The sequence below is a fragment of the Heloderma suspectum genome, chromosome 1, assembly GCF_057233095.1.
Source record: "Heloderma suspectum isolate Gila_16-S chromosome 1, 16-S_ref, whole genome shotgun sequence".
Lineage (NCBI taxonomy): Eukaryota > Metazoa > Chordata > Lepidosauria > Squamata > Helodermatidae > Heloderma > Heloderma suspectum.
In genome coordinates this window covers 223083830-223111057 of record NC_139458.1, presented here as the reverse complement: position 1 = coordinate 223111057, position 27228 = coordinate 223083830, and the positions used below count along the sequence as shown (strand labels likewise).

The 27228-nt window shown below is 44.2% G+C and overlaps 1 protein-coding gene across 1 annotated transcript in view; it reads left to right on the top strand.

Moving 5' to 3' along the window:
* DRC11 (dynein regulatory complex subunit 11) overlaps nt 1–27228 on the top strand; it is a 160847-nt gene that overhangs the window by 44614 nt on the left and 89005 nt on the right. The gene's annotated exons all lie outside the window — the stretch shown is intronic.

The following is a 27228-nucleotide window of genomic DNA, read 5'->3' as shown; positions in this document are numbered from 1 at the left end:
GGGGGTCCTGCATTGACACTGAGTGATCTCGCATTTTTCAATGTGGCAGAGCCTAAAAGAGCATCAGGAACCAAGGTTGCCCCACCCTCTTGGTGTGAATCAGCATCCTTCACATTTTAAAGGGAGTAGAGGCACTGAAAACACCTTTCACAATTCATGTGTTCTTCCTCTTGACTTGAATGAGCGGGTGAGGAGAGGAGGGCTCCAGCCCCACTCCTCTCCATTGTCACATCCATCGCCCTGTAGACGTAGAGGGCAGCAGTCTAACAGGAAAGCCTCCTGTACCCGTGAAGGCTCTCTGCATAATTAAGAACCCTGATTTTCCTTGTGTGTTCATTCAACATGGGAGGAAGAATGCATGAATAGGGCAAAGGACTCCAAAAAATCTGGAGGTGGCACTGCTACCAGTACCCTATACGGACTGAATATTCTTCAAGTTCCTCTGTGGTGTTGTGGTGATCCATGTCAAAGGTGCAGAGATTCCTCAGCAGACAAAGTGTGCAACGTGTTCCCTAAAGGGGGGTAGAAAACTTGAAAACTTAAATCATTAGTTAAATGATTTAATGAAAAGTTAAATCATTATAGCAAAAGAATAGATGCCTAGTTAGCTAGAGCATTTCTTGGTGAATACTGTAAATAAGTGGTCAAAGCACTGAATAGAAGAAAAATATTCAGAAGTGGAGCAGAAGAAACACTGCAAAAAAACAAACAAACCCAAACATGTTGGAAGGGATCCATCTAAGAATTGTTTGGGGCACAATTCTTTTCAGTTTGAAGTCGGAACGTTAAATTGAATTTTAGTTTTTGCTTAGTTTCTTGTATAACCCTTCTCATGCTGATGATTCTGAAGGTGTGAATCTTTCTGTTGCCAAAAAGAGGATGAAGTATAATTAAGCCCATGTGTAGTTAAACTGTTTTATAGGGTGTTGCTGGATTTACAGGAGGCCAGAGACACTGGAGTAGCTTCTGTGCAATAGCAAAAGTTACCTACTTCAGTGTATACTGGAAATTTATGAGTTTCCTGACATTAATGGAAATAGCTTGATTGCATTGGAAGGGATCAGTCGTAAGCCCCCTGATACATATATTTTCTACACTTGATGAAAAAAAGATAAATCTCTATGTCATGAATCTGAGACAATACAGCCAATTGAAATCTAATGTCAAGCCAATATTTTACCCATTACACTAGCTCTCCTTCCAAAGTCTCAAATGCTAAAGTATGTCACTTCAACAGTTGTGAAGGTTCTCAGTTCTCTCATTCCATTTTAAGCATTTGGAAATGACCAAGTGTTCATTTCAGTTTAGGTGTACTCCTGGACTCAGCCTTGAAACTGAATGCCCAGGTCTCAGCAGTGGCTGGGAGTGCATTTCCACAGTTGAGGCTAGTGAACCAACTGCATCCATTCCTCAAGATCTCTGATCTAGCCATGGTTGTACATGTCTTAGTTTCATCCTGTTTGGACTACTGTAACATGCTGTATGTGGGGCTGCTTTTGAAAACTCATTCAGCTGACCCAGAATGCTGTGGTCAGACTGTTGACTAGGGGCCAGTTACAGGGAACATGCAACTCCCTTATTACAATAGCTGCACTGGCTACTGGTCTGTTTCTGGGCACAATTCAAAGTGCTTGTTAGAGCACATTGAACTGTGGTCCCAAACCATATAGAGCTACCTGTGTATCCTCAGAGAAGTGCTCCTGTTTAGGGCTCCAGCTGATGTAGAACAAGAGCATTGACATGTTTCGGGGGGGGGGGGAGACCTCCCCTCTTTGTGTGGAGGGCAGTAAGGGCACCCATTTTTTTCTTTCTGGTCCCTCCTGGGTCCTTCCTCTACCATGCTAAAAAGATCAGGAAGCAGCTGATATGAAAGAGTTCTGTTTGTGCCCTGGAGAGCAGTTGCTAATCAGAGTTGATAATTTTGTACTAGGTAGACAAATAGTTTAACCTGGGAAGGCCTCTTCCTGTGTTCCCATAGCACTAGAGGGCTAAGGTTTGGGACTGCCAACTCTGAGCCTAAGCCTTTTGCACTGGGGATGATAGTGGAGAGTGGGAACACAAAATGTTTTCTTTTCCTTTCCTACCTCTTAGAGCACCCCTTTACTGTGCAGGGAGGGGAATTTTTTGACCTCACAGCACACATCCCCATAACCCTAATTCCCTTCCCCCTAGAGCTTAATAAAAACAGGGGTCCCATCTACACGGGGGTTTTATTCCAGTGCTACTGCGCCTCACAGACGTTCATGGTACATGATGTTCCCCCCCTCTCCACAACAACCATGGGTTTTCATGCCATAAAACCTGCATTTTTGCAAAGTCATTTTGTGATTGATTTTCCTGTCATGCCTGTTTGGGAGTCTGTGTGACCTCAACTAGCAATGCTAGCTTTTGTGGTGGCTGGGGGGAGCAGTGCTGATAGAAGGAAGGGGAAGTTGCATCATCTGTGCCTATCCAGAGCAGCGTACATTCACAAAAGGGTTAGTGACTTTAAAAGGTGCTTTGTTTTTCCCCAAAAGTGCCTTCAGCCCATGTCTTAATCTCGGGTTCTGACCTGTCAGTTCCCAGTCATCAATCAGATTCTTTTAGTTATCAAGATGAAACAAGCCACTTGTGCAAAAGATGTCAGTTTATTGATAGAAAATGGATGCAGAATATACAAAGGAAGTTCACACCTTCCTTCAGCTGACAAAGCACTTGCTGCACCCTGAATGTCTGTTTGATTCTCCAAGATAGACAAAGGCCGTTCCTTAGGACCACAAGTTTCTCTAGGCTGGCAGCATGCATATTCCTCCTGAGAGCAAGACCAAAGGGCAGGCCAGCAAGCTGGTTCTTATAAGCTTCTCTGCTAGATGCCTCCTCCTAGCCCATGAGCAATGCTTCTCCCCCTCCTCTTAACAGCATCAGGTTGACACACACACAAGAGAAGGGGGGCTTCTCTCTTACCAAAAAGTACTTGAACCATTTAGCTTGGGAACTTAATTGGCTTCCCAAAGCCAAGGAACAAAGGGCAGCACAGGAGTGAGATGAGATACTACTCCCTATCTCAGATCAGTGAGGTGACTAACATCTTGCTCAATACCAATTAAAAGTATGTGAGAGCCTTACCCTAGAGGGCCCCTCCCCATCAAGGGGCCTACTTTTGTTAGCTAAAACCTGCAAAACTCTACTAACTGTTTTAAACTACACAGGTCTGTATGCATTTAGGAACTCTGTGAAGTCCACATTTTCTGCTCACCAATCAACCCACTATAGCACGTTGCTTTGGGATGGCTGTTGTTCTTTTGAAATCTCCACTTCTGCCCTGAGAACAGCCCGGTAAACATGTCTGCTTAGAATTCCCATTGACTTCCACTACACTTCCTCAGAGCGGCAAGAGGGGTGGAAAAGCCTGTTGTTTTAAATCTGTGCTTATCCAGAGGAACACACATTCACAAAAGGGTTAATGACTTGAAAAGGTGGTTTGTTTTCCCCCAAATGGGCCTTAAAATCAACACGATGACTTTTGTTCTTTTGAAATCTCCACTTCTGCCCTGAAAACAGCCTGCTAAATGTCTACTCAGAAGTAATTCCCATTAACTTTCACTGCACTGCACTTTTCCAGAGGTAGGGACCTTTGCCTAAGGTTAATGACTTTTTTTTGAAGGAAGCTTGTTGATGTTGTGAGACTCCACTCACGTATGCCCCAATGAATGCCATTTCTCATGTAGTCTGCCACACAAAAGCAGCTCTTTTTTGTGTGTATGCTACTTTAATTGGCTTTAATTGTCACTGGAGGAGCAAATCCATTTGGATGAAAATGCAGTTTTAAACTGAGTCATGTTGGAAAGTGTCTCTGTGTAGAGGGGACTGGGGGGCTTGAGCAAGCTAATTTCCTCTTCTTCCCCCAACCTCCAGTTTCATTTTTTTTTCTCACTGGATACCTCAACATTCCATACATCTTGGAAGCTCAAAGTCCCCCCCCCCCCCCCAAGGCCATTTGGATGACGAAGGTGATTTTGGGGCATCCCTGTTTTGATTCCAAATTGATAGGCACTCAATCACCCAAGTTAGGTATTTGAGGGAATGTTTCTAATAGACATACTAACTAACTGGATAAAAATACAAAGCTGTCTGTTTCTCATTCACAAATCAGAAAAGTAGGAGCTAATGAGATTGGCATCCCAAGGCATTGTAATGTGTTTCTTGGATGGCAAAGCGAACAGAGTTTTTCAATTAGCAACATTGATAAATGGGCTCTCAACATTAGACTAGGGCTGGCTTCTAATTGAAGACATCTGGTTTATTTCTCTTCATCTTCTTTCACACTTCAGAAGACATGCCAAAATTCTGGCCAATTTATATTAGCTAATACTTTGCACGAGGAAACTTTTTTGATCTTCGCTGGCCAGCATCTTTTAAAAATAAATAAATTAAATATGATGTCTTTTTATAAGTAAAATGAGGAATAGTTCATAGTGTAGGTTTTCTTTTGTAATGCCTAAACATTTATTTATTTAGAGGATGCCCCAGAAACCAGAGTGAAGCTATTGCAACTGTCTTTATATGTGTACAATTTAGTGAGGTACAGGTACTCGTTCAAATAAGGTGACAAAGTAATCCAAATAAATATCTTAATATGTTGTATAATGTTCTGATAGAATAACATCTAGTATGTGCTAAAATGTAACTACAGCAACAACAAAGGTCATCCGTTTTTTTTAATGGTAAATTTCTTCATTAGATTTCTTGAGTAGAAAATGCACTTGTACCCTTTCTTAATGAAAGTGCCTTCTCAAGCGTAACAGTAATGTCATTAGCACAACACTGGCACGAGGCTAAAAAAAAAAAAAAAGCCTTGTGCAACTCAAAATGTTAACTATAAAAGATTTAATCGAGGCATAAAATACAATCACTTGTAAGCATGTATAATGTAGACGTATTCTTCAAAAATGCCTGAAAGGAAACCATTTAGAACGGAACTCCCCAGCAACCTTCAAGAGAATCAACAATATAGCAGAGTAGCTTACTGTTACTGACTATTGTACAACTGAATTCTTGATTCCCCTATATTTTGTAAATAAATTGTGATTTGCTTTACTGGAAAATTTTAAAAAGCCATTCTTGTAGCATGCAATTTGAATATTGAAGTAACGTTTAGTTAGTTTATTTAGAGTTGCCATAATTATTTCAGTTCTTTTCTGTAATTTATTTTTAGCACAGAAATATAATTTTATTTATTTGTTACATTTATATCCCACCTTTTTCTCCAAGAAACCCAAGGCGGCATACATGATCCTCCTCCTCTCCATTTTATCCTCACAACAACCTTGTGTTATTAGTCATGATGGCTATATGCTTCCTCCAGTATCAGAAGCAGTATGCCTCTGTATACCAGTTGCTGGGGTGCATGAGCGGGAGGGTGCTATTGCACTCGTGTGTGAACACAATGGTGGACTTGATGGACTCATGATCTGATCCAGCATGGCTTTTCTTATGTTCTTATGTAGTTTGTAACAGTACATATTGTCCTACATGAAGGCTGCAGTGTTAATCACACTTGCTTTTTAGTAATCATAGAATCATAGTATAGAATAGAATAGAATAGAATAGAATAGAATAGAATAGAATAGTAGGGTTGGAAGGGGCCTACAAGACAATTGAGTCCAACCCTTTGCTCAATGCAGGAATCCCAGTCAAGGCATCCCTGACAGATGGCTGTCCAGCCTCGTCTTGACTGCGTCCATCGTGGGAGAGCCCACCACCTTCCTAGGTAATTGGTTCTATTGTCGTATTGCTCTTAACAGTCAGGAAGTTTTTTCCTGATGTTTAGACGGAATCTGGCTTCCTGTAACTTGAGCCCATTCTTCCGTGTCCTGCACTCTGGGATGATCGAGAAGAGATCCTGGCCTTCCTCTCTGTGACAACCTTTCAAGTACTGGAAGAGTGCTATCATGTCTCCCCTCAGTCTTCTCTTCTCAAAGCTAAACATACCCAGTTCTTTCAGTCTCTCCTCATAGGGCTTTGTTTCTAGTCCCCTGATCATCTTTGTTGCCCTTCTTTGAACCCTTTCCAGTTTGTTGGCATCCTTCTTAAAGTGTGGTGCCCAAAACTGGACACAATGCTTCAGGTGAGGCCTAACCAATGCTGAGTAGAAGGGAACTAGTACTTCACATGATTTGGAAGCTATACTTCTATGAATGCAGCCATTAGTCTGTGATGTCTCACTGGGCAACAGTCCTACCTTTCCTGCCAATACCCAGGAATGTCTCCTCAGTCCCATGTGCCTGTCTCAGGTCTGCCCTTGTGGTCCAGGGCAAGTTAATTGTCAACCATGTCATGCCAAGCCACACAGGCCTCTGGGAAGGGAGCAGGTTGGACCAGGCACGGGAGGGGTGGGGAGAGAAGAGGAGCAGTACCAGCCGCTGATGTGGGAAGGAAATTTTCTCTAAGGTCAGTTTCGATGGTGTAATCAACCAGACTTTTTGTTTTGAAAAAATACCAATTCAAAAACTGGCAGCTAGCCTTTGATTCTTTGTCCCGGAATTGGCGGCACTATCTGATAACTACGGCTCCCAGCAGTGACTAGTTCATTCAGTCCGCAATCTCAATCTTGAGAATTGGGCCTAAAATGCAAAACCTCATGGGCACAACATCTGACCCAGTTTTTGTATTCTTTTTTTGACACACACACACACACACACACACATACATACACACTTACTTTTTGTGCCTTGAAATTAATTGATTATTTAAGTTGAATCTGTATGCTATCATGTAGTGCCATTTCCAGGAAAAACTGTGGCCTCATTTTGAAAGCATGCAGTAGGAGCCATATATCACAGGCTATCAGAGAGCCATTTAGCTTTAAAGAAGTTAAAGAAAATGAAGAGAATTGTTTAAGTCGTATTACTATAAGTTTAAATTTGTTTTGACTTTGAAATCTTGTAATAAGAGAGACCCCTTCATGGATCACTGCCTTGTTGTGGCGAAGGGGCTTGCGTAACTCAGTGAAGCCATAAGCTATGCCGTGCAGGGCCACCCAAGACGGACAGGTCATGGCAGAGAGTTCTGACAAAATGTGGTCCACTGGAGAAGGAAATGGCAACCCACTCCAGTATTCTTGCCAAGAAAACCCCATGGAACGTATCACAAGGCTAAAAGATATGACGCCGGAAGATGAGCCCCTCAGGTCGGAAGGTGTCCAATATGCTACTGGGGAAGAGCAGAGGGTATTTCCAAGTAGCGCCAGAAAGAGTGAAGCGGCTGGGCCAAAGCCGAAAGGACACTCAGCTGTGGATGTGTCTGGTGGTGAAAAGAAAATCCGATGCTGTAAAGAACAATACTGTTTAGGAACCTGGAATGTCAGATCAATGAATCAAGGTAAGCTGGAGGTGGTCAAACATGAGATGGCAAGATTGAACATCGACATCTTGGGAATCAGCGAACTAAAATGGACAGGCATGGGCGAATTTAATTCAGGTGACCATCATATCTACTATTGTGGGCAAGAATCCCTTAGAAGAAATGGAGTAGCACTCATAGTCAATGAAAGGGTGGGAAAAGCAGTACTGGGGTACAATCTCAAAAATGATAGAATGATCTCAGTATGAATCCAAGGCAAACCATTCAACATCACAGTAATTCAAGTCTATGCCCCAACCACTGAGGCCGAAGAAGCTGAGGTTGATCGGTTCTATGAAGACCTACAACACCTTCTAGAACTAACACCAAAAAAAGATGTCCTCTTCATCATAGGGGATTGGAATGCTAAAGTAGGAAGTCAAGAAATCACGGGGATAACAGGCAGGCATGGCTTTGGTGTACAAAATGAAGCAGGACAAAAGCTAATAGAGTTTTGCCAAGAGAACATGCTGATCATAGCAAACACTCTTTTCCAACAGCACAAGAGGCGACTCTACACATGGACGTCACCAGATGGTCAGTATCGAAATCAGATTGATTATGTCCTTTGCAGCCAAAGATGGAGCAGCTCTATACAGTCAGTAAAAACAAGACCTGGAGCTGACTGTGGCTCAGATCATGAGCTGCTTCTTGCAAAATTTCAGCTTAAATTGAAGAACGTCGGGAAAACCACTAAACCGTTCAGGTATGACCTAAATCATATCCCTGATGAATATACAGTGGAGGTGAGGAATAGATTTCAGGGATTAGACCTGATAGACAGAGTGCCTGAGGAACTATGGACGGAGGTCCGTAACATTGTTCAGGAGGCAGCAACGAAATCCATCCCAAAGAAAAAGAAATGCAAGAAAGCCAAGTGGCTGTCTGATGAGGCTTTACAAGTAGCTCACGAAAGAAGGGAAGCGAAAAGCAAGGGAGAAAGGGGAAGATATACCCAACTGAATGCAGAGTTCCAGAGAATAGCAAGGAGAGACAAGAAGGCCTTCTTAAATGAACAATGCAAAGAAATCGAGGAAAACAACAGAATGGGAAAGACTAGAGATCTCTTCAAGAAAATTGGAGATCTCAAGGGAACGTTTTGTGCAAAGACGGGCATGATAAAGGACCAAGAAGGCAGGGACCTAACAGAAGCAGATGAGATTAAGAAGAGGTGGCAAGAATACACAGAAGAACTATACAGGAAAGATCTGAATGTCCCTGATAGCCATGATAGTGCAGTCACTGAACTTGAGCCGGACATCCTCGAGAGTGAAGTCAAGTGGGCCTTAGGAAGCATTAGTAACAACAAAGCTAGCGGAGATGACAGTATTCCAGCCGAGCTATTTAAAATCCTAAAAGATTATGCTGTTAAAGTGCTGCATTCAATATGCCAACAAATCTGGAACACTCAACAGTGGCCACAAGACTGGAAAAGGTCAGTTTACATTCCAATTCCAAAGAAGGGCAACGCCAAAGAGTGTTCAAACTACCACACAATTGCGCTCATTTCACATGCCAGCAAGGTGATGCTCAAAATCCTACAAGCTAGGCTTCAGCAGTATGCGAACCGAGAACTACCGGAAGTACAAGCTGGGTTTCGAAGAGGCAGAGGAACTAGAGATCAAATCGCCAACATTTGCTGGATCATGGAGAAAGCAAGAGAATTCCAGAAAAACGTCTAATTCTGCTTCATTGACTATGCTAAAGCCTTTGATTGTGTGGATCACAACAAACTGTGGCAAATTCTTAAAGTGATGGGAGTACCAGACCACCTTACCTGTCTCCTGAGAAACCTGTACGAGGGTCAAGAAGCAACAGTAAGAACCAGACATGGAACAACCGATTGGTTCAAAATTGGGAAAGGAGTACGACAAGGCTGCATATTGTCACCCTGCTTATTTAACTTATATGCAGAGTACATCATGAGAAATGCCGGATTGGATGAATCAGAGGTCGGAATTAAGATTGCCGGGAGAATTATCAACAACCTCCGATATGCAGACGATACCACCCTAATGGCAGAAAGCGAAGAGGATCTCAAGAGCCTCTTGTTGAGGGTGAAAGTGGAGAGTGCAAAAGCTGGTTTGAAACTCAACATTAAAAAAACTAAGATCATGGCATCTGGCCCTATCACTTCCTGGCATATAGAAGGGGAAGAAATGGAAGCAGTGACAGATTTTACTTTCTTGGGCTCCAAGATCACCGCAGATGGTGACTGTAGCCATGAAATTAAAAGACGCTTGCTCCTTGGGAGGAAAGCTATGGCAAACCTAGACAGCATAGTAAGAAGCAGAGACATCACCTTGCCGACAAAGGTCCGTCTAATCAAAGCTATGGTTTTCCCAGTAGTAATGTATGGCTGTGAGAGCTGGACTATAAGGAAGGCTGAGCGCCGAAGAATTGATGCTTTCGAACTGTGGTGCTGGAGAAGACTCTTACGAGTCCCCTGGACTGCAAGGAGGTCAAATCAGTCAATCCTAAAGGAAATCAAGCCTGAGTGCTCATTGGAAGGACAGATAATGAAGCTGAAGCTCCAATATTTTGGCCACCTAATGCGAAGAGAAAACTCCCTGGAAAAGACCCTGATGCTGGGAAAGACTGAAGGCAAAAGGAGAAGGGGACGGCAGAGGATGAGATGGCTAGATAGCATCACGGATGCAATGAATATGAACTTGAACACGCTCCGGGAGAGAGCGCAGGACAGGAAGGCCTGGCGTGCTATGGTCCATGGGGTCACGAAGAGTCGGACACGACTGAACGACTGAACAACAATAAGAGAGAATTTTAATCTGAACTTAAAACATTGGATTTATAACTTAATGAGCAAATAATGAATTATGAAGGCCTCGCTACTTATTAGGGATTTTGCCCCATTCAGTATAGTGGGCCTTACTTCTGAATAAACATGCATAGTGTTGGCTGTAAATCACTTAGCATGTAAAGGTGTTTTATACTGAGTCAGACTGTTGGCTCAAATAGCCCTCTCCAGGGTTTTGCACAGGAATCTTTCCCCAGCACAGGCGATTGGACCTGGGGTGTCCTGTATGCCAAGAATACCCTTGGCGAAGGGTGGGCTCTGCCTTCTGCAGTATCACTTCAGAAGCATTTTGTTGCTCAGCAGTTGGCTGGTACATCCACTGCTATAATGCATCTCTACTTCCCAAACCATTTTTAAAATGCAATAAAATTATGTAACAAAAACAAAAATAAATCAAGTGGTTATAAAGAATGACTAAGAAGTGGGGTTATAAAACAGCAAACGCATTATTTCTCAGAAATATTGTTTCCTTTCTTTACTTGCTGAGCACATGACTACATTGCACAGCAATTATTCATGTCTTGTTTCATATAAATCTAGCATACTTTATATATCTGAAAAATAGTTCAACTGTTGTTATCCTCAGAAGAACATTGTTTTATTTTCCTGGCAGGACCCCCTGTGCAGTTAGAAAGAGGAGTTATGGTGTGAGAGAAGGGAGTACCATATGTAAAGCCTTGCAGAAATACAGAATTTAGGTAGTACGGTGTTGAGTCTGTTACTAGAAAAACATTTAGGTTAATGTTGTGCTAACATAAATGTCCATCAGTACAGCACCTTGAATGACATAGTACAGACAGTATGTTTTAAATTTAGAATGAATTGCAAAACATTGGGCAGAGGGAGGCCTGTCAGCAATAGCTTCAGATCAGTAGAGAGCACAACTACACACTGTACAGCTATTTAATACATCTTTGATCCAATTCATTGCACATTTGAATTGAAATCATTTGGAATTCTTGGCTATCTTCAGAGCTGTTTCTTCCAATTATGCTTTAGGTTTCAAGTAAATACTGTAACATCAAGGACACACACACTTAACCCAGTTCCAGCCTAACTCATACACATAATGGACCATCAGTACATACAGGTGAGTGAAAGGAACCATTCCCAGGCAAATATAGCATGCCAGCATATTTTACAATGGGAATGAAGACCATCACTTACAAAGATGGACACTTACATTTTACAAACCTATGAGATTATACAAAGTAGTGAATGCAAACATCTCATAAGGAACGTTCCTCGTATCTTTCTCATAGCAAGCTTCACTAAAGTGCCATTTCCATGGGCACCCTGAGTGGGAGGGTTCAAGCAGATGAGCCATAATCTCCAGATTCCCAGCTTGTATTAAAAAACGACAATTATCCCTTGTAAAATCTGAGAAATGAGGCAAAATGTGTAGCCACTATTCTACCCATTTGTTTTGTGAGAAACTAGCCTGCAGTGTTTTCAGCCAATGAATGAAGTCAGCAATGGTTAACACACATCTGGAGAAGGAACGTCTTAGTTCATATTTCAACCTTTGCAGGGCCGGGTCTTCCCTTTAGGAAGTTATTGCCACCTCATTAAAAACCCGCACAACAATTTAGATATCCAGGAGTTTAGTGCAGCAGAGATTGGGCAGTAATATGTCTACCCCAAAACAAAAGGTAGCAGCAAAACAAAGGTAGCAGCAAATACATGATTGTAATTCTGGTCTTGTTAATAAACTTTATTTCTGGGTTTAGAAACATTTAAACAATTACTCTGACAATGCATGCAGATGAAGTTCATCATTATTATACCCGTATTACAGGAGGCAGGGCTGAGAAAGTGTGGGTTACAACAACCCTGCAAAGTAACCCAGTGTTATTACTGTATTGTGTGTGGGATGTCTGTGTATTACAGTTGTTTATGACAACTTTGCAGTGTAGTCCAGTGTTGTTATCGAGTCTCCTGATGTGCTGTTTTTTTTTAGGAAAACGCAGGTGGGGCTGTAAGATTGATTGTAATTTGTTAAGGCTAGAGGAGGTTGTTGGATTGTATATATGTGTGTATAATAGCAGTGAGAGAACCTGCCATTTTTAGTTCTTGTATAAGTCTTGGATGGGGCCTCCCCCACACCCTCCTTAGTTGCAGGTCTTGGAGCTGAGACAGTGTGCCACATAGCTCCTTGGAAGTTAGTGTGTTGTAGTGATAAAGAACCCTGCTGTGCAGATACCTGTGTCAGTTGTGTTTTGCCTGGAGAGGAGACCCTAAGAGTGAACTACAAGCTCAACAGGTCCACCCACCCATTGCGTTAACCTTGGGCTAGGGTAGGCATGTGTCCTCTTTTACAGAGAACAGTCCTGTATCTGAAGGGCTGCCAGAGGATCATCGTCTATTTGAAGGTGTCCTCTATCTGAAGGCCTGTCCTGTCTAATTCCAGTTTAAAAATAAAGGATTACAAGAGTACATAGAATCATAGAATAGTAGGGTTGGAAGGGGTCTACAAGACCATCAAGTCCAACCCCCAGCTCAGTGCAGGAATCTAAGTCAAAGCATCCTTGACAGATGGCTGTCCAGGTTCATCTTGAATGCCTCCAGTGTGGGAGAGCCCACCACCTCCCTAGGGAATTGGTTCCAGTGTCATATTGCTCTAAAAGTCAGGACGTTTTTCCTGATGTTCAGCTGTAATCTGGCTTCCTGTCACTTGAGCCCATTATTCCGTGTCCTCCATTCTGGGATGATCGAGAAGAGATGCTGGCCTTTCTCTCTGGGACAACCTTTCAAGTACTTGAAGAGTGCTATCATATCTCCCCTCAGTCGTCTCTTCTCAAGGCTAAACATGCCTACTACTTTCAGTTTCTCCTCCTCATAGGGCTTTGTTTCCAGTCCCCTGATTATCTTTGTTGCCCTCCTCTGAACCCTCTCCAGATTGTCTGCATCCTTCTTAAAATGTGGTGCCCAGAACTGGACACAGTGCTCCAGATGAGGCCTAACCAGTGCTGAGTAGAGGGGAACTAGTACTTCCCGGGATTTGGAAGCTATGCTTCTATGAATGCAGCCCAAAAGAGCATTGGCCTTTTTTGCAGCCACATCACGTTGTTGGCTAATATTCAGGTTGTGATCGACAGCAATTCCAAGATCTTTCTCGCTTGTAGTGTTGTTGAGCCACGTATCCCCCATCTTGTAACTATGCATTTGGTTCCTTTTTCCTAGGTGCAGAACTTGGCATTTATCACTATTAAATGCCATTCTGTTGTTTTCTGCCCAGCGCTCCAGCCTATCAAGATCACTTTGAATTTTGTTTCTGTCTTCCAGAGTATTAGCTGTCCCGCCCAATTTTGTGTCATCTGCAAATTTGATCAGCATTCCCTGCACCTCCTCCTCCAAGTCATTAATCAAAATGTTGAAGAGCACTGGGCCCAAGACTGAGCCCTGAGGTACCCCGCTCGTTCCCTCTCCCCAGTTTGAGAAGATCCCATTGATAAGCACTCTTTGAGTCCGATTCTGTAGCCAACTGTGGCTCCACCAGATCATTGTTTCATCTAGCCCAGTTTGAGCTAGTTTGCATGGGGCACTTCGCCGAAATCTTTGCTGAAGTGGAGGTATATTATGTCTATTCTCTTAGAGAAATCATAGAAGTGTGAGATGACTGGAGGAGGGCTAATGTTGTCCCTATCTTCAAAAAGGGTAAAAAGGAGGAACCTGGGAACTACAGACCAGTCAGTCTGACATCAGTCCCTGGGAAAATTCTGGAGCAGATTCTAAAGCAATCCATCTGGAAGCACCTTGAAAACAATGCAGTGATTACTCGAAGCCAACATGGATTTGGCAAATCCTGCCAGACAAATCTGATCTCATTTTTTGACCTCCTTTGTGGACTGGGGGAATGCTGTGGACATAATAGGTACTTGAAAGGTTGTCACAGAGAGGAAGGCCAGGATCTCTTCTCGATCATCCCAGAGTGCAGGACACGGAATAATGGGCTCAAGTGACAGGAAGCCAGATTCCGGCTGAACATCAGGAAAAACGTCCTGACTGTAAGAGCAATACGACCATGGAACCTATTCCCTAGGGAGGTAGTGGGCTCTCCCACACTGGAAGCATTCAAGAAGAGGCTGGACAGACATCTGTCAGGGATGCTGTGACTTGGATCCCTGCATTGAGCAAGGAGTTGGACTCGATGGTCTTGTAGGCCCCTTCCAACCCTACTATTCTATGATTCTATGTCCACAGCATTTCCACAGTCTACAAGGGAGGTGACCTGATCAAAAAATGAGATCAGATTCATCTGGCAGGATTTGTTCTTGACAAATCCATGTTGGCTTCGAGTAATCACTGCATTGTTTTCAAGGTGCTTACAGATGGATTGCTTTAGAATCTGCTCCAGAATTTTCCCAGCGACTGATGTCAGATTGACTGGTTTATAGTTCCCAGGTTCCTCCTTTTTACCCTTTTTGAAGATAGGGACAATGTTAGCCCTCCTCCAGTCATCTGGCACTTCCCCCGTCCTCCATGATTTCTCAAGAAGAATAGACAGCGGTTCTGAGACTTCTTCTGCCAGTTCCTTTTTTTACTCTAGGGTGCAGTTCATCTGGCCCTGGAGATTTGAACTCATTCCAAGTAATTAGGTGTTCCTTGACCATATGCCTATTGATCTCAAGCTGCAATCCTTCCCCTTCAGCCTGTACTTTGCCTTTGCCAGGGGGGTCATAGATCCTCTTTCGGGAGAAGACTGAGCCAAAGTAGGAATTGAGCACTTCTGCCTTTTCTTTGTCATCTGTTATCATTTTGCCATCCTTATTTAGTAGTTGAACAACCATTTCTTTCCTCTGCCTTTTACTATGCACGTAGCTGAAGAAAGCCTTTTTGTTGTTTTTAGCATCCCTCGCTAACCTCAGCTCATTCTCAGCTTTAGCCTTCCTGACGCCATCCCTGCAATTCTGTGCTACCTGCCTGTACTCTTCCTTTGTTGCTTGGCCTTCTTTCCATTTCCTATATGTGTCCTTTTTTTGTTTTCAGGTCATCCCTAAGCTTTTTGTGAAGCCACATTGGCTTCTTCTGTTGTCTTCCACCTTTTCTTCTTGTTGGAATTGTTTGTAATTGTGCCTTGAGAATTTTCTTTTTTAAAAGCTCCCACCCATCTTGGACTCCTTTTCTCATTAGAGTCGCTTGCCATGGGACCTTACTGATCATTGTTCTGACTTGATTAAAATCAGCTTTCCTAAAATCCAGGGTACGCGTTTGGCTACACTCGGCTTTTGCTTCCTTTAGAACCAAGAACTCAAGGATAACCTGGTTGCTTTCCCCCAGAGTTCCTGTAACTGCTACTTTATCCACGAAGGCATCTGTATTGGTTAGGATCAAGTCAAGGATAGCTGATCCTCTAGTTCCTTCCTCTACATTCTGTAGGAGGGAGTTATCCGCCACACAAGTCAGGAATTTCTTGGAGGGGCCATGTTTTACAGAATTTGTCTCCCAACAAAAATCGGGGAAATTGAAGTCCCCCATTACTACTACATCATGCTTCCTTGACACAAGTTATATCCTTCAATTGCTGTATTCTAGTCATGGGAGTCATCCCACCAAGTTTCAGTTACACCAAGTCATAATTTCCGTGCTGTATTAAGAGTTCAAGTTCGTTCTGTTTGTTTCCCGTACTGTGGGCATTAGTATATAGTCATCAAAGACCGTATGTTTTATAGTCTGGCTTTCTTCCTCCATGTTTGTGAAGACTATTATTGGGCGCTATTAGAGCCGTTCTCTCCATTGTGGTGCATGAGCCTTCATCCATTGTTACCCCAACTTTACATCTCCCTCCCCTTTAGGATTCAGTTTAAAGCCCTCCTGATGAAGTTTTTAATGCTGTGGCCAAACACATTCTTCCCAGCCTTTGTGAGGTGCAACCCATCTCTTGCCAACAGCCCATCTTCCAGGAAGTATAGGCCGTGGTCCCAGAATCCAAATCTCTCGTGTCAGCACCACCTTCATAGCCAGTCATTCACCCGGAGTATTTTTCTTTCCCTTTTTACCCCTCTTCTAATTACTGGAAGGATGGTTGAGAAAACTATCTGGGCCCCAAAGTTCTTGAGTTTCCTTCCCAAAGCTGCAAAGTCTGATGTGATTTCTTCATAGCTCCACTTGGCAGTATCATTTGTTCCCACATGGATGAGAAGAAAGGGATACTTGCCAGTGGGCTTTATGAGTGTAGGCAACCTTTCAGTCACGTCTCTAATCCGTACTCCTGGGAGACAATATACCTGGCGAGTCCATGGGTCTTCGCAACATACTTGGGTTTCAATCCCATGCAGCAAGGAGTCTCCCACTACTACTACTCTTCTCTTCTTGTAGCTGTAGTCCTGGGTTTCATCGCCTCTGCTTGACTGACCTTCAGCCTCTTGCTCGCTCTCATGCAGGTTCCCCTGTAATTCTTGCTCTGCAGGCTGTCCTCCAGTCTCATCCTCAAGTACCTGGAAACGGTTCCATAGCTGCACTGCTTCCACTGGTGTAGAGTGGCTTCTAGTTCTTCTGCTCCTAACTGTCACCCTTTTCCAAGGAGTATCCTCTACTGCATTTTTCCTCACCTCAGCATTTTCCTATTCTGCCTCAGCTTGCTGTTGCTCTTCTAGCTTCTGTGCTTCACTTTGCTGCTGCATTTCCACTGTTCTGTCCAAGAACTGTTTGCATTCTCTTATTCCCTGGTGGGTCAACACTCGCCACTGCAGTCCTCTTACTTTATCTTTCAGCAGAGTGATCAACTTGCACTTCTTGCACGTGTAGGCCATGTTGATCTCATGCAAGAAAACAACTATTGCACAGACTTTGCAGGTCACCACCACTGGAGAGTGTTTTCTTTCCATAGTCTCTATTCCCTTTATGTTTCTAGCTTTCTGATTGTACTGGAATAGCCTGTGCTTTGTTGTCTATTCAACAACAAAGTCCCACTGGTATGGAAGTGTGTGTTACAAGAAAAAGAAATTTAAAAAAATGTTAGGGGCCTCCCCCTTGACCTCCCCTGCCAAACCCCCCTGGCAAACTCCTGTTTGCTTTCCCTGTTCTAGCAACAGTTAGCATCTGGACAGCTGACTGAACAGGCAGGCTGAACAGGTCACCTGATTGCAGCCTTCTGCATTATATTTTTATTTACATAATAATTATGTCTAAATTTACATCTATACACAGCAATTAGCATATGTACATTTTATGCAAATTGGTGTCCCCATTTTGGTGATGCGTTCCTCTTTTTTGGCAGTGCATAAGTGGCTACTCTAACCACTCCCTTTACCCTTGTAGTGGCCCTTGGCTCAAGGGCCATTATAGTGGTGAAAGGAGCCAGGGAAAGAATTGAGAGTTTCAGCTGTGGGTGGACATTGTCCAGATGCCAGGTCTACCCACTGAGAAACAACAGGGAGGTAGATCTGGTATACAAATTTCTCAGAGGCCAGGTCTACCTACCTTCACAGGCTTAGTGCCCACAGCTTGTCACTGCTTGGTCACCAGATCTACTAGAAATGGTAGACCTGTTCTCTGAAATGTGGAAAATACAAAAAATGTATAGTTCTAGGAAAACATGCAATTCCAACAGAATATTGCTGCAGTTCAAAATACAAGCCATGCAAAAATTGTATTATGTTAGTTGATGTATTATGTTAGCTGACCAACAGATAATAAAAAGTAAAGTGAGTAGTCCAGGCTCCTCTAGAACCCTAAATCCTGATCAAGTATACCCATTTCTCCTACCCCTGCCAAAGTTTCCACACAGACTCCATTGCTACTCTGAATGGAGTGTTCACCAGTGTTTCCAAGATAGGGATGTATGAATCCCCTACCTGCCAGTCTGGGTGGGGGGGTCCGCAGGGGGGGAGGTGACCCGTTCCTCCCCCCAGAATCCTCTTTGGCCAGCTCCGCTCCGCGGCAATTCTGTGGAGCCGCCGGCCAGCTCTGAAGTGCCAGCGATATGGCCGCCATGCTGTATCGCTGGCTGAAGGGAACTACTGACTGTGGCCGCAAATGGTGTCTGGGACGCCATTTGCGGCCATAAAGGCCTTAGTTTAAGGTACATGCAGCCATTTATGGCTGCATGTACCTTAAACTAAGGCCTTTACGGCCGCAAATGACGTCCCGGTCGCCATTTGTGGCTGCAGTCAGTCCCTTCAGCCAGCAGTATAGCATGGCGGCTGTATCGCTGGCAATCCGGAGCCAGAGGATCCAGCTGAAGAGGATTCCGCGGGGAGGCAGAGGTAAGTCTTCCGTTCTGCCACGGACTCTAAAGAATCCGGCCTCATTGGAGTCTGTGGCGGAATTCTCCACCATCGCTATTCCAAGATGAAGAAAATCCTCCTAGGACAAGTCATATGAAGTTGTTGTGTAAGGCCAGTAATGCCATAAAATATCATATATGACATTCTTAAGCCTGCTATACTGACTATAAGACTCTTTGGCAGTAGTACTGTCAAATTCCCATGATTTTCTGCTACCCTATCTAGGCTTCCAAATGCCATGGAATGTGACACTAAGCAACAAAGCACACACACAAGGAAACTGCACGGATTAGTCATTTATTTATGTACTACATTTGTGTACTGCCAATAGCTGAAGCTCTCTGGCTGGTTCACAGCAGTTAAAACCATAAAATACAACGTGACCAAACACAATATAAAACTTAAAAAAAATTAAAACTACAGTATAAAACCTAAGTAAAAACCAGCAGCAGTGTAAAGTTCTAAAAATACAATAACAGATTTAAAACAATAAAAGCTGAAGAACTAAAATGCCTGGAAAAATAAAAAGGTCTTTTTCTGGCATCGAAAAGATCACGATGTAAGTGCCCATCTCTCTGTGGAGGGTGTTTCACAACTGGGGTGCCACAACTGAAAAGGCCTTCTTACTAGCCATTTTCCTCACTTAATTTGGCAGAGGCACCCAGAGGAGGGCCTCTGAAGATGATCTTAGGGGCTGGGCCGGTGTATATGGGAGGAGATTATCCTTCAAATAACCTGGCTCTAAGACATTTAGGGCTTTGAAAGTTAATACCAGCACTTTGAATTGCTGTCCTATTTTGGACTAAGGATGACACAGGCGCCCATCTGGGGCTTGAAGCCCAGCGAGAAATCACCAGCTCAGCCCCCTGATCACCAGTCCACGGACCCCAGCACCTGCCCGACATGACACAGAGGCTTCTGCTCCCTCAATGAGCACCATTTTCCACTCAAATGGCTGCTTGTTCTTTTCTGTAAGTATCGCATCTACACAGATGTGGGTCTTAAAGAGGCAACGTCCGCAACATTACAGGCATAATACTTACGGAAAAGAACAAGCAGCCATTTAAGTGGAAAAGGGTACTTGACGAGGGAGTGAATGCCTGTGCACTGCTGCCGAGCACCCTGTGAACTGCCCAGCAGCTCGCTCCGCACCACTCACCTGGGTCAGGGAAGTGCTGGGGGTTCAGCGAGTGCGGATCGGGTGCAGGGTGTTTTGGACCATCCCTATTTTGGACCAACTGAAGTTTACAGACAGTTTTCAAAGGCAGCCCAATGTATAAAACGTTGCAGTAATCCAGACAAGAAGTTACCAGAGCATGGATAGCAGGCGATCTCTGTCGAGATAAGGACATAGTTGGTATATCAGCTTAAGCTGATAAAAGGTGCTACATGCCACCCAGTCCACCTCTAGTGACAATGCTGGATCCAAGAGCACCCCCAAAGTATGAATATGATACTATAAGGGGAGTGCTACCCCTCCAGGACAAGTTGAAGATCCCTTAGCTGGGCAGACAAACCATCCACTAACAGGACCTCCATCTTCTCTGAATTGTTTCAGTTTACTGACCCTCATCCAATCCATCACGGCTCCCAAGCACATTCCCTACCCCACCTGGGTTTGATGAAAAAGGAGAGATAGAGCTGGGTGTCATCTGCATATTGTTGACACCTCAGCCCACACCTCCAGTTAACCTCCCCCAGTGGTTTCATGTAGATGTTAAACAGCATGGGGGGTAAGATAAGAGTTCTGTGAAACCCCATACTATAACTGCTAAGGGACAGAGCAATGATACCCCAGCACCACCTTTTGGAATTGGCCATCCAAATAGGAGCGGAACCACTGTAGTCCAACTCCCAACTCAGACAGTCTATCAAGAAGGATGCCATGGTCAGTGGTATCAAAACCTGTTAACAGGTCCAAGAGAATCAATACTGCCACCATCGCTGCCCCGGAGTAAGCTCAATAATGAGCTCTAACCTGTGTGTGATTGGAGTTGGCATGAGTTTTCCTTGACCTGCGTTCTAGCCATCTTCCCTATTGCTTAATTGCTCTCAGCTCAGATGTATACCAAGGAGTTGCCTGGGCTCTTCTCAGAGGAAGAGGGTACTAGACCATGATCATGTCAACTGACCAAGTCATCTCTGTATTAGGGATGGCGGAGAATTTCTCCACGAATCTTCGGAAGGCCGAGTGCCAACGCATTCGGCCCCCCAAAAGTGTTGGGGAAATTCTCCGCCGGCCCCCCGCCCCCCCCCCCGGGATGGGACTTACCTTCGCCGAATGTCCCTCTCGGCGGCGGGTCCCGGCGGCGTTTCAGCGGGTGCGGCGGCTGGTCTCCCGACCGGCTGCCGCCACCGCCATTACAAAATAAAAAAGTACAGTAAAAAACAACAACACACACCCGTGATAGGCTACGTGACAATTTACGTAGCCTATCACGGCTAGATTTCCAAAATCAGCCGTGATAGGCTACGTAAATCGTCACGTAGCCTATCACGGGTGATTTTGGAAAAAAAAGAACACGTACGCATTTGCATTCCTTATTTGGACAGGGGTAGTCTACATAAAGATTTACGTAGACTACGGCGAAAATAAGGGAACGCTATTTGCGTTGCCCTTATTTTCGCCGTAGTCTACATAAATCTTTACGTAGACTAGACGTGCCAAAATAAGGAACGCAAATGGCGCTTGCGTACGCGCTTTTTTTTTTCCAAAGTCACCCGTGATAGGCTACGTGATGATTTACGTAGCCTATCACGGCTGACTTTGGAAATCTAGCCGTGATAGGCTACGCAAATCGTTACGTAGCCTATCACGGGTGTGTGTGTGTGTTTGTTTTTTTACTTCTTTTTTTTGCGGCTGGGGAGACGGGGCGCTCCTCCCCAGCCTGAATTTCGCCGGCAAGGGATGGGGCGCCTCCCCCCCAGCCTGAATTTCGGCCGGGCGAGGCGGGGCACCTCCCCCCCTCGCCTGAACTTTGGGGGGAGAACTGAAGCGCCTCCCCCCCACTGCGAAGCAAGCTGCGGGACAAGGTAAGTCCCTTTCGTCCATCCCTACTCTGCATTCCACTGAATGACTGGGGCTTTGACTGGAAGATTAGTTGTACCAGTGGGAAAATCCCCCAGAGCCCTCTGGAATCCATTTTAATAGGTCCCCCACCTTGCATAGGGAAAAGACCAGTGAATATCTAAGCCTCAATTGGAAATGTTTTGACCATGACAATGGAATAGACGTTAATTCCTCCTCTTTCAGATCACCATCCTCCTGTTCAGTTAAGGGAACTAAATGCAGTGTTTATTCATAGAATAGAACAGAAAGGGTTGGAAGGGGCCTACAAGACCATCGAGTCCAAATGCATGTATTCTCCTACATGCGTTTGGCTGAATACATGTTAGGACAGCCCTGTGGTTGGCATGGTGGCCATGAAGTCCTGAGCCATCCCAGTTCCGGCAGCCTTGGCATGGAAGTTGAGATCCCCCAGAACCACAGTCCTAGGGATGTTCAACACCCAAGTCTGAGACCATCCCTGTCAGCTCAGACAGGGAGACTGAGGGGCAGCAGGGTGGGTGGTACGCCAGCGGAATCCCTAATCTGGCCTGGGTACCCAGCACAAGGTGCAAACATATAGGAAGCCAAGAAAGGGAGATAGAATTCCTATAGACCATAGCAACCCCCTCCCTGACCCCACCCCCAGTCTATGTTGGTGCTGCACTGAGTACACAAGAGGGTACAGCTGAAGAGACTAGCCCCTCCCAGTTCCTCCATCGAGGTCTCGGAAAAACACACCCAGTCAGCCCCCTTATCCACAATTAAATCATGGTATGAGGAAGATTTGGTTTTGTACCGACCTGACATTCAGCATCACTAGACCCAAAGACAAGCTGGTATGACAGCCAGGAATCATCTGGTTGGAGGAAGAACCAGAAGAGGGAGTAGGTGTAAGGTGTCTAGCCCAGCTATTATAAAACATAATAGGTGACTTGGCCCTGAGAATACTTTGCAGCAATTCAGAGAATTTTCAGTTTTTCAATGGCTACATGTGGACACAATGAAAAGGTGGGAGTCCAGGAAATCCTGGCTTTTGGTTTAAGAGCAGCATGCTAGTGCATGCTGCCCAGTTGCTTCTGCTTGGTTCCTCTTGCAAGCAGGTGTAGCTAAACAAACCACAGATCCTCTAACATCTGAACCGGATATTCTGGCTTTTCTCTCTACAAACAAGCTAGAGTCATAAGCCAACAAGAAACCATGACTTATGATTCTGGTTAATTTGGGGCAGGGATGTCAGAGAATTCTGCCACGGACCTCGGTGAGGCATTCGGCCCCCTGAACTCTGTGGCGGAACGGCCTACCACCCCCCCTGCCCCCCCGCAGATCCCCCCCGGGATGAGACTTACCTGGGGCGGATCTTCCGGGTGGCGGCGATGGCGGCTTCGGCTACGGCAGCTGGTCTTCCGACCGGCTGCTACTGCCGCCATTTGCAGTCTTGTAAAAAAAAAACAACGACGTGATAGGCTATGTAAAGATTTATGTAGCCTATCATGGCTGGGTTTAAAAAAAAAAAACGGATTTCCGGCTGCGGAGGGCTCTGGGGGAAAACAAAAAACCACGTACGCAAATGGCGGCGGCTATGGCCGCCGCCATTTGCGTTCCTTATTTTTGGCCGTCTTAGTCTACGTAAATATTTATGTAGACTATGACAGCTTAGCTTAGCGGGCGCTATTTGTGTCCCTTTTTGATTCGCTGTTTTAGCCTACGTAAATATTTACGTAGGCTAAAACGGTGAATCAAAAAGGGACACAAATAGCACCCGCTACGTTATTTGCGTTCCCCTTTATTTTCACCGTCATAGTCTATGTAAATATTTACGTAGATTAAGACGGCCAAAAATAAGGAATGCAAATGGCGGCGGCCATAGCCGCCACCATTTGCGTACGCGGTTTTTTGTTTTTTGTTTTCCCCCAGAGCCCTCAGCAGCCGGAAATCCGGCTCCGGACGGCTCTGGCTTGGCTGGGCCTGGCCGGCTGCTTCGCAGAGCTGCCACGGAGCACAGCTGGCCGTGGAGGATTCCGGGGGGGAGGAACGGATTGCCTCCCCCCCCGTCGAGGATTCCGGGGGTAGGGATGGAATGCCTCCCCCCCACACCATCAACATAATCCGCAGAAAGGTAAGTGACTTTCGTACATCCCTAATTTGGGTAGGATGAAGAGTGTATGATTTGTTTAGCCACTCCACTTGAAGAAGAAGCCAAGCAGGGGCACTCAGGCAGCATGCACTGGCACACTTCTGGAGAACCCTCTGTCTTCATAACATCTGATCATGGCATGCGGTGACACCACATTAATTAATTTTTTATTTATTTCATTTCATTTCTATACTGCCCAATAGCCGAAGCTCTCTGGGTGGTTCACAAAAATTAAAACCAAACAGCTCACAATAAAATAATTTATATAGAACATTAAAACCACAATATAACAATACCACCACAATAAATCCTAGCAGCAGTGCAGGAGTTTAAAATACAGATTTAAAACAGCAAACCTAAAAGTTTAGAAAACTAAAATGCTAAAATGCCTGGGAAAATAAAAAGGTCTTCACCTGGCGCCGAAAGGAATACAATGTAGGCGCCAGGCGAACCTCACTAGGGAGCTCATTCCAGAGCCGGGGTGCCACAGCAGAAAAAGCCCTCCTCCTAGTAGCCACCCGCCTCACTTCCTTTGGCAGGGGCTCACGGAGAAGGGCTGCTGATGATGATCTTAAGGTCCGGGCAGGCACATATGGGAGGAGGCGATCCTTCAGGGAACCTGGCCCCAAGCCGTTAAGGGCTTTAAATGTTAATACCAGCACTTTGAATCAGGCCCAGAAATGGACTGGCAGCCAGTGAAGCTGGAAAAGTACTGGCGTAATATGAGCTCGCAGGCCAGTCCCTGTTAACAATCTTGCTGCCCTATTTTGGACCAGCTGACGTTTCCGGACCGTTTTCAAAGGCAGCCCCACGTATAACGCATTGCAGTAATCCAGACAAGAAGTTATCAGAGCATGGATAACTGTAGCTAGGCTATCTCTGTCCAGATAAGGGCGTAGTTGGTATACCAGCCTAAGCTGATAAAAAGTGCCTCCGTGCCTCAAGTGACAGTTCTGTGAGTGACATTGAAGTGAGGTCAAGTCAAGTGACAGTTTATAATGTATTGTTAATCGCCTTGGGCATTCCACGTAGAAATGTGAGGCATCAAATAATAATAAATACAATAATGGTTTCACTTTCAGTATCTTTATTTGTCATAGAGGAGAAGTTCTTTGAATTGATTTTTTTTTTAACATAAAGAACTGTTGTTACTATATACCATCGTTAGGGTTCATTTCAACATGGTGTGCAGCCACATACCCAATATGTGCAATTGCTTAGTTACGTCAATCAATGGCAGCTCTTTTCAGGTCACACACCTTTAAATGGTGGCTCCTTTGTTGCGCATCTTCCATCATTGGACAAAAGGGGGAGGGGGCAACAAAGATTTTACATGTCATCTCCTGGCCAAACATAAACTTTATATTCTTCTGTTAGCAGGCCAAAGCCTGAAAACTATTCTGTAATACTCTCCAACTGCATTGGCATTTAAGGTAATTTGGTCTGTCTGCCTGTAAATTTAGGATTATGATATACGTACATAACTGTATTTTCCACTTGTTGCAAACTCCTCTCTGTGCAGGTCCATATGGTTATCGGATCATGGAATTTGGGGCCAACACATCTTCAGTGATTCTCAACAAACAAAACTGCTAAACTTTGTGCTGTCCCACAGATTCTGTCCCACAATTTTGAGCCTAGGATGTTTGCCACAACCTTTATGCAGATTTCCATTGTGAGGTGACTGCAATGGAAAAAAGGCCATACCAATCTAATCTTAGTAGCATTATTTCTCTTCAAAGTCTACCAAGCAGCTGTAATAGTTTCAGAACAATGTTCTAATTGAAGATTAAAGAGTATGATTAGGGATTTCCTTGCATTTCAGTGCCAGATATTTTTTGTTTCTGAAGAAGGTAAGCTCTACTGCATCATCCCTAATAAAATGATTATACATAATGTTAATATTTTTATTCCTTTGCTCCAGTAAACTGTTTGTGACATTATATTGATACAACTGACATAGTTGTTTTTGACAGTACCCACCTTTCTTTAACACAGATGTTAAAAATACTTTAACCTTGTTAAAATTCAATTATTTGGGACCTACAGTACCGTTATACACATTAATTCAGTAGGACTTATCCCAAGTAAATGGTCATTGGTAGCAGAAAATTAAAAAGGGAAACCTCTCAGTACATTACAAACAGAGAGCAAGTGTCCCTCTTCTCCCCAGAGCCCCAGGCTGCAGCTTAGTCCTTGTCCATGAAGAGGACAGCTTCTTTGCACTCTGTGGCATTTCCCTTCAATTGGTGCATGAGCATCTGTGGGCACAGGACTGAAGGTCTTGTTCTTGGTTTGCAAAACAATATTCAAGATCCAGGGAACCTCTTCTCTGCACTAAAGTAGGTTATGATTTCTACCTAGCTCTTCTGAACATTTTTCCCATGTCAAAATGCAGCAGGGAACAGCATGTCAGGCTTTCCCACTGCAGAGATTCAGCTGGTGTACATATGTTTAAAAATTGACTAATTACATAATGTTGAGACACAGTGCACTAGAGCATGACACAAATGTGCAGAGCCTGAAACATGTGCCTCATGCTGGACTATCTCTCCCCTCAAAGGATGACAGATTAATAACGGGAACAGCTGAAACTGCTGAAGAATTGACTTGAGGGCAATCAAGGGCTGCAATGAGTCATTAGTTATGCTTGTTTTTAACAACACATTTCTCTCTAATGTGGCCTAAATAAGAAACAAGCCAAATAACCTGTACTTCAGTTCTAGTGCCAAGAGCAATTCTTCAAATGGGTGTATAAAAGACAGTAAAAATATAAAAGGATAATCTAGCACAACTTTTAATATTTAGATTAAATACAAAATTGGATCTGTGCCATATATCCATTCTTTTTTGTTAGCAATATTTCTGCGTGCAAACACCATTTCCCCCATAATGTTAAAAAAAACATGATCAGGAAGAAAAAAATGAAATCATCGTTTGAAAGAAAGAAAGATAATGCAATTTTTCCTCCCGTCCTAGAATTAATTTACTGTAGCTCAGATTTACAAAGAGAGAGAGATGTCTATCATTGGATGAAATATTTCACATTAAGCAGAGTCTGCATATTGTACAGTTCTTAATGGCTGGGTTGGGATGATCAGCAAGGGAAACAGCGCAGTATGGGTTGTTTTTGTCGCGTGTGGTGTTCGTGCAGGCAGTAATTATCTGCACTGCAGGTTCCCGTGTCGTCTGAATGTGGCGCGGCAGGGGTGGCTTCTTACCCCACTCCACCACCCCTACAACAAGCCGTGGATTGTGAGGTGGGTTAGAAGCCACCCACACCATGTCAGAACCAGGTTCTGATGACACAGCAACCCGCAAAGTGGTGCGGTAATTAGGTAAATGGCGGTTGCATGAGCAGCAGATGCAGGGGCAGTGGAAACAGCCCATACTGCATTGTTTCCCCCACTGATCATGTGAACCTGGCCAATATATACAGACAGGGAGGACTTTACAAAGCCATTGTTTGGGGATCGGTTTACTTCAGTGGAGTGAGACCACACAGGAAAAGCCTGTCAACAAGAGATTACTGAGGGAATCTCTGAATTTGGTAGAGCAATTTGAATACAATTTCAAAAAGGTATATAAAACACATCCAGCATCTCATTATTACAGTTGT